The sequence below is a fragment of the Balaenoptera physalus genome (genome assembly GCF_965194825.1).
Source record: "Balaenoptera physalus genome assembly, chromosome: 6".
NCBI lineage: Eukaryota > Metazoa > Chordata > Mammalia > Artiodactyla > Balaenopteridae > Balaenoptera > Balaenoptera physalus.
The window spans coordinates 807,792-823,163 of NC_138885.1; the positions used below are offsets into that span (position 1 = coordinate 807,792).

Sequence of the window (15,372 nt, forward strand, 5' to 3'; positions counted from 1 at the left end):
CTCTTTCTTTCTGCTCCAGGCAGCCACGTGGATCTTTCTTCAGTTGCCTGAGCGTACCGTGCTTCCTCTTGCTTCGGGTCTTCCTAAAAGCCAGATGAGGAAAGGGTAGAGCGTGTGGAAGGGGTCCTGGGCAGGACAGTACTTGGCCTGTGCTGGGAGCTGAAGGAAGGCACACTGGCTGGGGGAAGGCCGGTGCAGGGTCTTGGGGGCGACGGTGGGTGGAGGGTTTGGGTTTCATTCATGGTGAACACGCGTCCACTTGTAGGGGCTTTTGTTTGCAGCAGGGGCTGTGTGGAGAAGAGGCTGTGGACAGGCTGAAGTGGCGATGAGAGGCCAGTGAGCAGGTCGTGGCTGGTCAGTGGTTGGTGGCTGGCTCTGGGCTCTGGAAGCAGATGGCTTTGGAGTGGGACTTGGAGGTGGAATCAGTAGAACTGGTCGTGAATTGAGGCGGCGGAGGGGCAAGAGGGGTCACAGGTGACTCCTGGGTTTCTGGTGGTAGTGATGAGTATGGCTGGCTATGGGGAATCATGGAGAAGGAGCAGCTTTTAAGGGGGGAAGAATCAAAGAGTTCTCTTCTGGGAACGTTAAGCTGGAGATGCTTGTGAGACACCCGAGCGGGGAGAGGTGGCCCAAGGCAGAGGAGGTGAAGGAGCCTGGAGGTCAGGAGAGCGCCCTGGGCTGCGTCCTGAGAGTTTGGGGGCTACAGATAAAGCTGCTGAGACGGATGAGATCCCCACAGGGGAGAGTGGGGAGGTGAGGGGGAAGGCTGAGCTCTGAGGAGAACTGACACGGGAAGCCAGGTAGAGGAGAAGGACCTGACGGGACCCCCTGCCAGGGGAGCAGCAGGGCTGGGGGGCCGCAGGGCCCGGGGGACCGTGTCTGCAGGGAGATGCAGAGGGCTCTTTGCTTGGCCCGCTAGGCGCCTTCCCCTTGCTGGGCACACTTCTGTCTCAGCGGCTGCACCCTCGTGTTTGAGAGGACCGGAGAGGAGAAAGAGAACTTTAGCTGGAGTCTGCAGCATGGAGTTTATCGGCGACCTTGACGGGATGGTCTCGCTGAACTTGTGCTGGGGGAGGGTGCAGGGTCAGAGCGGATTCGGACGGAGGGAAGAAGCACAAGGCCCTGCTACTCAGAGGGGCTCTGTGGGGGGAGCAGTGTCTGGGCGGCGCTGGCAGAACCGAATCCTGGGCTCCACCCCAGACCTGCCAAGTCAGAATGCGCGTCTGAACAAGATTCCCAGGGAATCTGCCCGAGAGGCACTGGCACAGGTAGCCAGGCCCACAGAGAAATTGTGTCACTGGCCAGAGGGGCGTACGGGGACCAGAGGGGCGTACGTGTTTAGGACGAAGGTTAAACAGAACCGTCTGTATGCTGTGGGGGAGGGTCCCGTAGGGAGGCGAAGGCTGCCTCGCGGTGCAGGGAAAGGAGGGTGACGGCAGAGGGCCGCTCTGGGGCGAGGGGGCAGCACGGAGTCCGGAGCCTGCGTGGAGGGCTGGCCTGCAGGAGCCCGGGAGGAGGTGGGCGTGGATGCGGGCGGCTGGGGATTGGGAGGCGGAGCAATGGGGCGGCGTGCCCGGTGGCCTCTGTTTGGGGAAGATGAGGTAAGGCACTGGGGCAGAGCGAGCATGGGGAGGGCCTGGGGAGCCTCCCAGGGAGATTTCTGGGAAGCGGGGGGTGCATGCCCGTTCCCGCTTTGTGACCCTAAACGCCCGGCCTGTGACGTTTCCTGGGGCTGGTTGCGTGGCTTGCTTTCCCGCTCCGGCAGCGGGAAGGGTGGTGAGCGGGAGGGAGAGGCTGCGGGGTCTCTGCCGGGGAAGGAGGGGCGTGGGCCCGCGGGAAGGTGCTGGAGGCCAGGGCTCTCGTGTCCAGAGGCGGAGAGTGACGGCGGGCCGGCACGGGAGCCGGTGAGCTAGCGGGCTGGAGGCCGGGGCTGGCCCGATGGAGGACACGACTCTGATGGCAGTGCCCTGCCGCGGCTTAGCTTCGGCTCCTCGGCCAGTTTCCTTCTCAAGACTTGCTAGAATATCAGAGTGATACTCCAAAGGCGAAGCGCTTACTCAGAGCCAGGTATCGCGATAGGGGTTTTCTCGTTTCTTGATAATGACCCGGAGGATACAGATCTGTGTATTTTATGCATCACACGGAGGCTGAGAAAGGCAACTTAACCAAGGTCGTTAGCTCCCTAATGGCAGGCTCCAAACTTCAAGTTGAGCAGCTTTTCCTCCTGATCCACACTGCAGTTGGTATATAGCTACTTTTTAAAAAGTTGTGGTGAAATATACATGACATAAAATTTACCATTTTGACATTTTTTGCGTGTACAGTTCAGTGGCGTTAAGTACATGCACGTTGTTGTGTGGTCATCTCCACTGTCCCGACTCCTAAGCACTTGCATCATCCCATCTGAAACTCGGGGCCCATTGGACACTAAGCCCATCCTCCTGGCCCTGGCCCCCGGCCCCCGGCCCCCGCTGGTCTGCTTCTCATCTCTATGACTCTGACTGTTCCAGGGCCCTCGGATAAGGGGAATCACAAGGGGTTTTTCTTTTGTGGGAGCTTATTTCACTCAGCCTAATGTCTTCAAGCTTCATCCATGTTGGCATATGTCAGAATTTCATTCCTTTTTAAGGCTCAATAATATTCTACTGTATGATGGGCCACATTTTGTTTTCCATTCATCCATCGATGGACACTTGGGTTGCTTCCACGTTTTAGCTATTGTGAATAATGCTGCTCTGAACACGGGTGTACAGATATCTATTCAGGTCCCTGCTTTCCGTTCTTTGGGGTGTATGATAACTGCTTTTTGTTGTACGTTTCCTCTCAGGTCTGTGTTTTATTGATAGAGCTTGTGCTCGAGTTGCCTCTGCATTTCTGTCTCTTGCTGAGCTTTCTGATCCACGAATTCCAGGACTTCTCACCACGTTTGAAGGCCTCTCCCAGCCCAGCCCGGCCCACTCATGGAGCAGCACCGTGTCCAGCTCAGGCTGGGGATGCTGAGGCGGGACGGCTGGGTGGCCACTCCCAGCCCTGCCACCGACCAGTTAAGTGACCTTCCAGGTCACATAGCTCTGTCTGCGTGCATGTGATGTGCTAGCAGATAATGCAGAAGTGGTGGTAGCACGTCTCTAAACAGGATCTTATTTGGGTTAGTCATTCGGGACGGGGCCGTGTACGCGCTAGTTCCAGACTTGACCTTCAGCCGTCGGGAAGTGAAGCAGCTCCCTGTCTCCACGGTGGCCTGTGCAGGTGGAAGAAGCTCAGGTCTAAATTGGTGGCCCTCTCCAAGGCCAGTGAGATCCCCAGATTCCCTGGGCGGGGTGAGGGCCTGGTGGGAGAGGTCTTTATTTCAGAAATAATCACACGTTCTTAAACAACCAGAGCTTGCCAATTACCCTCCACCATTTCTTATTGCTTAGCTTGTAGTTCAGCAGAGTCATCCTTCAAGGGAATACACTTCTCAGAGTTTACCAGTTACCACTTGTCCTTTTGAGGCCTCCCAACCCAGACGGAGAACTTGCTTTTCTTATCCACCACGGATTGAACATCTCCTAAGTGCCAGGCACACGGCACACAGGATGAATGGGCAGCTCTCGGTGTCTCTGCGGGACAGACCTCATGCAGTGCAGCCGTGGGTGGTGTTGACAGGCCTGGGAGCCTGCGTAGACTGGGAGGGTCAGCTAAGCTGGGCGGCGGGCTGTCCAGGAAGGTGGGGAAGGAGATATTCAGGTGGCCACTCCATCAGGAGGAAGGAACATGTGCCCAGAGGTACAGACGAGAGGTAGGTGCTTATGAGGAGTAACTCAGAGCTTTCTGGCTTTGTGTTAGTTAATTGAGTTCGTTTGCGTTTAAGGTTGGTTTTTTTTTTCCCCCCCTTTGGTGGGAGAACGGATAAAGAGATATGCTTTAGGGAACAGAAACACCTAAAACAAATTTCCTTAGGCACACGGGAGCACTAAGTTGTTTTGCAGATCTAATTTCAGAAGAAAAAAAAAACAGCAAAAACTTGGAAAGGAACTTAGATCATTTAATTCAACTTCCTTATTTTCATAGACATGGAAACTGAGTCATACCTGCATGGGAAGATAAAAATGTTCTATTCCCGGTGCTGGGGGCAGTAGCAGCTGCACACAGGGAGGGCGCCCTGGAGTTTCCTTCTCTGAGTCAGTACACGTGGGAAAGGCTGAGACTACAGAGAGAAACTGAGCGCTCTGATGACTGCAGTTGTTTCCTGCCAGGACCGGCACTCCTGGAGTCCCCGTTTCGTGAAAAGCAGTAAGAACGTGCAAATTTACCAGCTAGAGAAGTCCATACCGAGTATCTTTGTTTGCTAGAAAGATTTGCGGGAGGGCTCAGCCACGGCCCCCGTGAGTCTGTGGCTGTGGAGACCCCTGGCTGGGTGACCAGCAGCCCCTGGAGCTCAGGTGCTCAGAGCAGCTGTCCTGCCCTTCCCGTCACCTGGCCGTCCAGGTTCAGCTGTCCCCTGCAGGGGCCTGGGCTCCCTTCCGAGAGGCAGATCGGGTACGAGACGGCCAGTCAGAAAGGTCGCTGCCAACCAGATAGCAATCAGATGACCATAAGTGCTCATTTAAAGCAGTGGGTGAAATGATGAGACTCTTAAAGAGTATTGAAATAACAACCTTAAGAGATTAAAATTCTTTAGTGACAAATTCTCAAACCTTAAAAAATATAAACTAATGTTATCCGCTTGTCAAACTTTGCTTTTGAAATAAGGAAGTAGTGGCTTAACAGTTTTTAGGCTTTTGACCATAAGTATCTGAAATAAGATATGAATGAATCCCCAAGTGTCAAGTTTACGCCATGCGCTAGATTTCACACCACAGTGTGGGTAAAATCCATGTTATTTAGGTTGCAGCATGATTTATGTGATGATAAAAGGGAAATATCCCTACAGTGGCAGGATACAAGAAGGAAAGGCAGCTCTGGGGCCTGCCCTCAGGGAGCTTCAGTTATTGTGGAATGAATAGCAAAAAGCAAGTAAGTAGGAAATAAGAAAAGAACTGCAGGCTGGGGTCAGGGCAGTGAGAGGCGCAAAGGGCAGAGGTGGGGGATGCGAGGGCTGCCTGAGGCCGGGTGGTCCAGGAGGCCTCCCTGAGGACGTGATGTGAATGTGGAAGCCCACAGGACAAGGAATCGAGTCTGAGCGTTGACTGCGAGAGGCCTGAGGTTGGGAGGGGGGCGATGGTTGGGGCAGAGTAGCGGGCCATGAGGTTGGAGAGGGGAGACCCACGACCAGAGAGCAAGTTCTGGTCCTGGCGGCATCGTCCTGGTCCCTGGACATCAGCTGTGTGAGCCGATCGGTGACTTTTCTGCTTAAGCTACTTTCACCTGGGGCTTCTGTCACTGTGGACAAGAGTCCTAGACATACAAGGGGCAGAGCAGTGGGCTTCCCTGGAAGCTCCTTCGGCTGTATGTAGAGTTCACGCTTATTCATTCAGGAGGAAGTGCTTCTGTGTCGTGTATTTCCCCCCCGGCCCTGCCTGGGTCTCAGTCCCTGGACTTGAGTTGTTTGTGTGCTTTCGAAGCCAGGTGTGCTGTCACCTGGTGCCCTCAGTGGGAAGGGACAGAAGTGTCAGGTAAGCAGCCTCACACCCAGAGGGTTTTTTTTCTAATTGAAGTAGAGTTGATTTACAATGTCATGTTAGTTTCAGGTGTAGAGCAAAGTGATTGAGCTCTATATCTATATATTCTTTTTCAGATTCTTTTCCATTATAGGTTATTATGAGATAACCTATAGCTCCCTGTGCTGTACACACACATGGTAAAAGTCTATGCTTTCCCAAGAGAAACAACCTTTAAAAAATTTTCTTTCTCGTTTACTCGGGGCTCCCCTATTTCTGAAGACTTTAAAACTTCAGTGTGAATATATGGAGATGGCTGTAGTACTTGAATTTGCAGAACAGAAGTTAAATAGAAGAGTCTATGATGACTAAGACTCTCTAGTTAGGAGGTGAATATGAAGAGGAAAAGCATTCACTTGATGGGCTGAATGAAAAATAAAGAGATCGTCTCTAGGGATGACATCAGAGAGTTAAGCAGTGATATTTCTCATCTCCATCGAGATACTAGAAACTCAGGAAAATAATTTTGAATCAGTTTGTGAAAAGTGAATCAATTTTCTTAAGATAGCAATGAACTATGGCCCTTGCAAAAACAAAGGTGGTAGAACAGTGTTATCTGTGAGACTGTCAGCTAATAGTCATTAGAAAATAAGAATTCCAGCTGAAGTTAGATTCATGGTTCCAGCCAGATGAGTATTCTAATTGCTATGGAATTAAGGTGATAACTGATTCACTTTGTTATAAAGCAGAAACGAACACACCATTATAAAGCAATTATACTCCAATAAAGATGTTAAAAAAAAAAAGAATTAAGGTGAGAAAATGGCTCCCATCTTAGTTAATTCATTCAATTAATATTTAAATATGTTTTCTGTGATAGGTAATGGGTGAAATTGTGGTAAACAAAATACAGACTCTGTTCTCAAAGAACTCAAAATTTAATGGGATGGTTTTCAATCTAGGTGTGAATTGGAATCACCTGGACAGCCTGAGCACCTAGGTTTCCATGTGCCTAAATTGGAATCTCTAGGGGAGTGGGACCCAGGCACCTATATCTTTGTCCTCATTATTTTAAAAAACTTTTTAATGTGGAAATTTTCAAATATATATAAAAGTACAGAGACTAATATAATCAACTACCTTGTATCTATCAGTCAGCTTCAACAGTTTATGATCAGTTTATGGCTAATCTGATTTCATCTACATCCCTACTTCCTCTCTTCCCCCTTGATAACTTTGAAACAAATCCCGTATATCACTTAGCTTCTTTTGTAATGAGGTTAAATGTAGTCACTTGAAATTTTTTTAAAGAATAATTCCTTAATATTATCAAATTCAGCCAGTGTTCAGAATTTCCCAGTTTTCTTGTGTGTGTGTTTGTTCAAACTGGGATCCACATAAGGCATGTATTTCAGTCAGTTGATACGGCTCTTAGGTGTCATAATTTACAGGTTCCCTCTCCATCTTTCTTTTCTCTTGCACTTTATTTGTTGAAGAAACTGGGTGGCTTATTCCATAGAGCTTCCTACAGTCTGTGTTGCTGATGGTGTGTCCGTGTGGTATGTTCAGCATATTCCTCTGTCTCCTGCACCTCTGGTAAATCAGTAGTTAGATTTAGAAGCTTTTTTGTCAAGACTACATCATTGATAATTATGTGTCTTTTTCAAGGTGTCAGGTTGTCTCTTTTTGTAATGTTAGCAGCCATTGATACTAGATTTCTTAACTCATGAGGAGTTGCAAAATGGTGATAGCCCCAATTCCATCATTCCTTGATTAGTTATACTATTTTGTAAAGGGAAACTTTGCTTCATCTCTTATTTGGTCACCAGTTAGTACAGTTTATATAGGAGAAGCAAGATACCTTTTTAATTCTTTCCCTTAATTTACCAATTTTTTTTTTTTTTTTGGAGAATACTGGGGGCATTGTACATGAGGTTGGAAAATGGCCTCTCAGAGATTTAATTTACCAATTTTTTTTTTTTTTTGGAGAATACTGGGGGCATTGTACATGAGGTTGGAAAATGGCCTCTCAGAGATTTAATTTACCAATTTTTAAAATAATGAGTTTTTCACTAGTCCTCCAAAGGTGACGAATAGGTGCTTTTTTAGTTTCATTGTGAACAAATTAGATGTGTTTCGATCCATTGCAGTTACTATCTTTATTGATCTTAAATTGTCCATCTTTGACCCGTCTCTTCAACTTGGCTTCTGAGCATGTGCGTGTGCCTGTGCTTGCACAGGTGTGCATTTAAAAATTCTTATTTTTGTAGCTAACAGCATTTATTGCTAAACTACAAAAAGAACCTCTGGGGAGGGCTGCCACTTTAATTGCTTACCTTACCTTCTAGAATCAGTGTTCACAATAGAACAATCAGGAGACATTTCCTTAATGGAACGTGGATGAGAAATGTGCCATAGTACGTGTTATGGACAATTATTTAAAATGTGTCCTCATTTTTATTTCTTAAAACTCTTCCCTCATCGTTCATTCATTCTTTACACGTTCTCTGGGCATTTCTAGGTCTCTGATTCGCTGCAGGCCCTGGAGGCACACATAGGAATAAGACACTACCTACCTATCTGTCCAGGGAGTGCGTGTGAGACTGTTTACTAATAACCACAAGTTTGTGTTTTGTCATTAAAAGGATAGGGATGTAGGGGTTCAGTGCTGTCAGTTCCTATTCTCACACACATGCACACTCATATATATAGTCATTTTGTCACAACGATGTATAATTTGGTGTTAGGTGCTAGGAAATAGGAAGGCTGCATGTCGACTTTCAGTGTTAAGGGAAATGATGTCCCCTGAGTAGACAGTGTCACTGCGCTTTTCTTTGTCATTATTCAGCATTTACAGCCACTGCAGTCTGTTTGCTGTGTTCCTTCATATTTGGGAGTGCTGCTTTTTTGGGGGGAGGGTCCTTCATGACCTAATTTAGATCGGATTGTTCCTGATTTGGATCGTAACAGGAAGTGGTATGAACAGTTGGGATTTGTCTTGACACTTAGAATAGTGCTGCTTGCTAAAATGCAGAGTCTGATTCATAAATAATCTATGGAGACACTTTAAGACCATGAAAAGTATCCTGTTCCTCATCTAAATCTCCCCTTTAGCTTTAGCATCTTACTAATGATTCTTGCCTGAACCAGTCTTTACTCTGATAGTTGCAAAATGTTGGGGTTTTTTTCCGCTTTCCCTCCTTGTACGTTTATCAGTCAGCCTTTGGTGTTCTGCTCTAAGCAGGAGCCCTCCTGTCTCCCTTTGTTTGTTTACTATTTACTATAGGCATGGATTCATGAATACCTTGTTTTTCAGTGGTTTGTTTTCATTACTGTCCTTAATTATTTTGGTGCTTAGATTGTCCCAGATTTAGGATTGTCTTCCATTTTGATTATTTAAAGGACTAGAAACTTGAATAATATTCTGAGAGACTTAAATATTATGATTATGGCCTATTAGTAATATCCAGGTTACCACCTTCAAGTCATATTATCTGGAGAAAAAGTGCTAAATGCAACTCTTTGCACGTGTACAGTGTTTGATTGTTCCCCGTGTGCTTTTGTGTACCACGTTACCCAGGACAGATGAATTTTATGAGGACTGAAGAGTACTTTTCTTCTACATTTTCAAATTCTCGTTTGATTTTCATGACAACCCTCTGATACAGACAAGGTTTACTCTACCTACTGATTTGTTCTCTCCCAGCTTAAGTTTAACAAGAGACTAATGACTGTATTAGCCCATGGGATTGGGGGGCAGTAGAAGCCACACACGCTTGCGTGGTTTATGTATCTATACCGTGATTTGCGTTCAGAATGTTACGTCTCAGGGTAATGTGTGTGCTTGTATTTGAATCAGTGCTAAGTGGTAGAGAGCCGCCTCTAATATTAGTGTGTCCTATAGAAATTACGTAGGAAAACCATTTCCCAGCTCTTTTGTCTCCTTGCCAAGCTACCTAAATGAAGCTGTCTTGGTTTTCTGTACGGGAGGGAACGTGTTCATTCTTCCCCATGCCTTACAGTTAGGTCGGGCTGGGGGACCCACCTGCAGTGGCTCCCTGCTTTCTCTAGGATAGATTTCTTCAGACAGCACTTTAGGCTCATTTTTAGGTGAACAATCTGTCTTTTGAGATGTAATGCACTGTCACTTCCCCACCCCGTCCCTGCACTTCCATGTCACGTGATACCAGACCCGCCAGCACGCTTCATGCCTCTGTTGCTTTGCACGCCTTCCGTTATGCGTGGGAAGCCTCGCTCTCTCAGCCCCTCTGCTGAGTGAACTTGGACTCCATGTCGAAGCCTTTCTGGATCTTCTTTTCCCAGAATTCATCATGCTTTCCATCAGACCTTGTAGCATCTTTATCACTGCATGTGGGCAGTTCTATTTCCATGCTTTGTTTATACATCTTTCCTTAGGAGATGGCGTTTTCTAAGGGCAGAGATGCACAGCTTAGCACAGAGTAGTGATTAAATGTTTTTTTTGGACAAAAACGAAGCCCACCATAGAGCTTTCCGGTCGGTAGGTAGAGATGTAGTAAAGGGTGTCTGTTGGTGTGTTTCCCAAGTCCCCGGTAAAAAACTTCCGACTGTAAGGTGTGAGCCTGCCAGAACTTGACGTTATGGGCCCCGATTCCCCTTGTTGGAAGGTCTGTGTTGTGGCTTTTGTGTACTGGCGATGAACCCAAAGAGTTCGTGGAAGAGATTAAGAGGTTTGCAAGCCCCTCGGAGGTGGTTCTGGGAGAAGTATAATTGCTTTGTAAACAGTGGACGTCTGCTGAAGTTAGGGGTGGCATGTACTGATGTCTACAGTTTCCGTGGAAACACATCAAAAAGTAAGATGGATTGATGGGTGGGTCGGTGGGTCAGGGGAGGCCCGATGACTGGGTTTGCGATAAAGCAAATGGAGTAACATGTTGATTGTAGAATCCAGGGCTGCGCGAATATGGGTTCACTGTGCAGCTCTTCCTACTTTTCTGAAAACTTGGAACTTTTGCTAATAAAATGTTCGGGGAAGGGATAGCTGTGTTATTTTTTAAGAACATGTTTATGGGCGAGGCACATCTGTTATAAACATCAAATCGTCGACGTGACTTCCTGAGCCTCACTGACTTGTTTTCTTCCTGGTATTTCTCCTCCTCTGTAGCCACCTCCTTCACATCTCAGTTCTCCCTGTAAGAACATCCCCTGACCTGCTCTGATCTAGATGTCCCTCCTCTGTGACCCCAGAGCCCTTGGATACTTCTGCCGTAGAATTTGTCAGCCATACTATAATCGTCGACTAATCTTCTGTAACTAATCACTGGACTTTGAGTCTCTGGAGTGCAAAGACTGTTTCTGGAATGCCTTCAGTACAAGTAACAATAGACTCAGAACGGTTTAAACAAATAGGGGTTTATCATCTCCGGTTACAGGAGTCTGGAGGTCGGTGTTTGCAGTTTCCGGGATTGGTCCAGGCTGACTCTCCTGCCTTGCCCCTCATCGTGTCAAGTGTTCTTGGGTTATACATACTGGAAAGAGCCACCATGGTTATTTCAGTTTTTGAGCTTTGAGCACAGATACTTCGGCAAATATCTGTGGATTTGTTGAACAGTCTTCAATCCATTTATTGTGGTTTCTTCTAGAGAAACTGACTTTGTGTTTTGAAAATAACAGCTCAGAGTTAGATGTCTACCTGTGTTTGAAAGCACCCCTGCCCCTAATCTGGAAAAGGATTTCTCCATTTTCGTACAACTATAATAATTCATGGAAGCAAGGCTGCTTCGGAGAAATCGTGTGATGGGTTGATGGTCTGGAGTTTCCAGCCTCAGGCACTGACCTCGGCCCTCTGGCGAGCAGCTGTGGACCAGAAATTAGGCCCAAAGCAGCTTCACCTTCCTGAGCCTTTGGGGGAGGCCGGCTCCTCATCCCACTTACCCTATTTTAGTCACAATTCACATGTGCTTAATTATCTAGTTAATTGCTTAGAACGCTTATTAAAAAGCACGTCATTAGAAAAGGGAGAGTGGACGGAGGGTCCAGCTTGAGGGGAGCCAGCAGACATGTGATCCCACCCAGAGCAGCCGGTCACACGACTGGTTTCCATAGTGATGATGGTCCTTGAATCATCCAGAAAAGCTATGAGTATGATCAGTCTTCACTGCTTAAGAAGACAGGTAGCTATACTACGTGAAAAATAACATGCAAAACTACATAAATATGATCTCAGAAAGGTCTTAAATATAGGAATATATGGATTAAAATATAAGAATATACAGATTAAATTATGGGCAGGAAGTAACGCTGTAATAGCAAATATCTCTGGGTGACGGGATTTTTCTCTTTTTTTTTAAGATAGTTTTGTGTATTTTCTAAATTTTCTACTGAGCACCGAAGGGGGGTCAGAATATGTCACCCCAAAAGATGCCACTTTGACATAAGGATTATTTTGAGCTGAAGGCAACTGAAAAGTAACAGACACAAAGAAAAGTTCTACCTTCCCGTCTCCACCAGGAAGGGCGGGGCGATCCGTAATCACCAGAGGAGGCCCCCCGGGGAATCGCGGTAACGCCCCTTCCTCACAGCCCGCACCCTGCGTCAGTTTCCCCCTCCCAGAAGTGCAAGGCCCCCTCCCTTGTCTTGTCACTTCCCTGCAACATCCGCTGTTCTTTGGTTAAGAGGCTCTGTGAGCCCGAGTCCCACCACCCGTGGAGCCGCCCCCACCGCGCTCTCCTGCGTGGATGCGAGATGCATCTGTTCAGAAGTCTCTGTTTTTCTCTCCATCTGTCTCTTGTCAGTCTGATTTTCAGGGCCCCGGCCGATGAACTAAGATGGGCTTGTTTTCCCTCCCCTACATTGTTATTACTTTTCATTTTAAATACTTAAAAAAGGATTGTAGACCTTCAGAGTGATTCTTGTTCAACTCTCGGCCTCCTGATAATGCAGTTTCCCCACATTTTGCCTCTGCCTTTGTTAAAAATGATCAAATAATACTTTTTATAGTGTCTGTCTGAAAAGTCCTCGTTATGGACGCCGACTCTCCTGGTGGTTATTTCCTTAGGTGTTTCACAGGTCGGGGCTGTGGGCCCCTATTTGTGGGCTTTGGTTGTAGGAATCCTGAGCCGTCTTCACTGCGTCCCCCCGCAGAGGTTGTAGTCTAGCACCCTGAGCAGCCTGGGGTTACTTTCTGTGTTGCTTCCTGGCTTTGGGGGAGTGCTGCGGTCGCAGCTTCAGGGCACACTTTCCTGCGGCCAGGGCTCAGGCGGACATGCTTCCGTGCTGTCCTCCCCTGTGGGTGCCGCAGGGGAGCAGGTACCATCCCAGAATAGGTCTCTTTGGCATGTTAAGAGTTTTAAGCTGGTTATTTTCCGGGAAACAGCAGGCGTAGAAGAAACTCTGAAAACCAAGTAGGAGTCACCTTTTTGTAAGAGACAGGGACATTTACCAGGGGAATCTCCACATGCAAGGGCGTCCCCCTCGCTGTACCAGGAACACGAGGACGACCGAATCTCTAGCAGCTCCTACGGGCGGAGAAGGTAAGGACTTCAAGAACCTTCCCCTTGTTTACCCGGCCTTCCCTGGTCACCTCTCATAACCGACTCTCCCCATCTTCAACATCCTCTTCTGCCGTTAGGCAAGGACGGGATCTAAGGTGAGGGCTTCGGCCGTTTGAACAAGGTACTCAGGTTGTCTGGGTCTCTCCCAGGTCCACATGTCACTGGACTTTGCTGGATTTTCTCCTGTTAATCTGTTTCATGTCAGTTTAATTCTTAGAGCAGAAAGAAGAGCCTGGAAGGGCAGAGGGAATGTCTTCCTCCTCAACAGCTGGCCGATGTTTTGCTCGTCCATTCTTTTTTTTTTTTTTTTAATTTATTTATTTATTTATTTTATTTTTGGCTGTGTTGGGTCTTCTTCGTTGCTGGGCACGGGCTTCTCATTGCGGTGGCTTCTCTTGTTGCGGAGCACGGGCTCAGTAGTTGTGGCTCGTGGGCTCAGTAGTTGTGGCACGTGGGCTTCTGTAGTTGTGGCTCGTGGGCTCTAGAGCTCAGGCTCAGTAGTTGTGGCGCACGGGCTTCAGTAGTTGTGGCTCGCGGGCTCTAGAGCACAGGCTGAGTAGTTGTGGCGCACGGGCTTCATTGCTCCGCAGCATGTGGGATATCCTCCCGGACCAGGGCTCGAACCCATGTCCCCTGCATTGGCAGGTGGGTTCTTAACCACTGCGCCACCAGGGAAGTCCTGCTCATCCATTCTTTACCTGAAGCTGCATTCCTTTGAGGCTCTTGGTGTCTCTGAGGGACAGACCTGTGTGTGTGTTAAATCTTAAGTTACCCAGAGCAGCAACCACCTAGGACCACAGAAATATCAGCTCTGATTTTTTTTCTCCCCAGCATTGGGATTTTTTTTTGAGCCCAGCTGTGCATTTCATAGAAGTTCTCAACCTTGGAGGTCTACTGTCATCACCTGGGAAGCTTTTAGATGTTCTCATGCCCAGGCTCCGATCCCAGGCATCCCAGACCAAACTCCATCAGAATCTCTGAGGAGGTTTTTAAAGCTCCCCAGGGATCCCCTTGTGCCACCGAGGATGGGAACCACTGATTTAAAATGATGTTGTTTTCTGTTATGCAATGGTGTGTGTGTGTGTGTATTTATTTTTTTTCTACTGGCGGTATTTTCAAGTTACTTTGTCAGAAATAGGTGCCCACCGTGTCTAATTAGAAAAAAAATTCTCTTAAAATGAGATAGGAAGGAAACCAGCCTTTTTAAGTTCCGGTTATATGCTAGGCACAGGGCTTCGATCTTTCACATGTGTTATCTCATTTAATACTCAGAAAAATCCTGCAGGGTGGGTGGTGGTTTACTTGTGTCTGCAAATAAGAAAACTGGCTTAGAGAAGCTGAATAACTAGTGTCCAGGTCCCGCATTTCACGAATGGCAGAGCCAGACTTGGGCCCGTGACATGCCCGAGCCCATGCCCTTTTTCCTTACGCTGTGGCATCTGTGAGAGAGAGTTTCCATAAAAATCGTTTAAAATAAAAATTGGCATTTGGGTTATGCAGGAGCATATGGTAGTTCTATTTTCAGTTTTTTAAGGAACCTCCATACTGTTCTCCATAGTGGCTGCAACCACTTAACATTCCCACCAACAGTGTAGGAGGGTTCCCTTTTCTCCACACCCTCTGCAGCATTTATTTGTAGAATTTTTGATGGCCGTTTCTGACTGGTGTGAGGTGATACCTCATTGTAGTTTTAATTTGCATTTCTCTAATAATTAGCGATGTTGAGCATTTTTTCATGTGTTTGTTGGCCATCTGTATGTCTTCTTTGGAGAAAGGTCTAGTTAGGTCTTCTGCCCATTTTTTGATTGGGTTGGTTGTTTTTTTTTGATATTGAGTTGTATGAGCTGTTTGTAAATTTTGGAAATTAATCCCTTGTCGGTTGCTTCATTTTCATATATTTTCTCCCATTCTGTAAGGGAGAAAATTCTGTCTTTCTGTTTTGTTTATGGTTTCCTTTGCTGTGCAAAAGCTTGTCAGTTTAATTAGATGCCAAGTTTCAGCTACCTGTTAAATGTGTTTTTTCAGAATACTTTCTCTTCCCACACCGCCGAGGTTGCTCTGTTCTACTCACTTTATCTCACTCTGATGAGGCTAAACTGATTTTGACTAATAGATTGTTGTTTTGGAAAAGTCTGACTCATTTTAGTTCTTAATGTAAATCAACGTGGAATAAATAATTTAGTTGTCTTTCTTTTAACTGTCCTGTGTCGTGAAGGGATGCTGATTATTAAAAGCAGGTTTACTCACCCCTTTTCAGA

The 15,372-nt window shown here is 47.0% G+C and overlaps 1 protein-coding gene across 5 annotated transcripts in view; it reads left to right on the forward strand.

Moving 5' to 3' along the window:
* RALB (RAS like proto-oncogene B) overlaps window positions 1–15,372 on the forward strand; it is a 62,206-nt gene that overhangs the window by 29,230 nt on the left and 17,604 nt on the right. Inside the window, exon 2 of one of the 5 annotated variants that reach the window (XM_082464743.1) lies at window positions 12,937–13,093. The exons of the other annotated variants lie outside the window; for them this stretch is intronic. The gene's annotated coding sequence lies outside the window, so the exon portion shown is untranslated. The remainder of the gene's footprint in view (window positions 1–12,936; window positions 13,094–15,372) is intronic. 5 annotated transcript variants of the gene reach the window in all.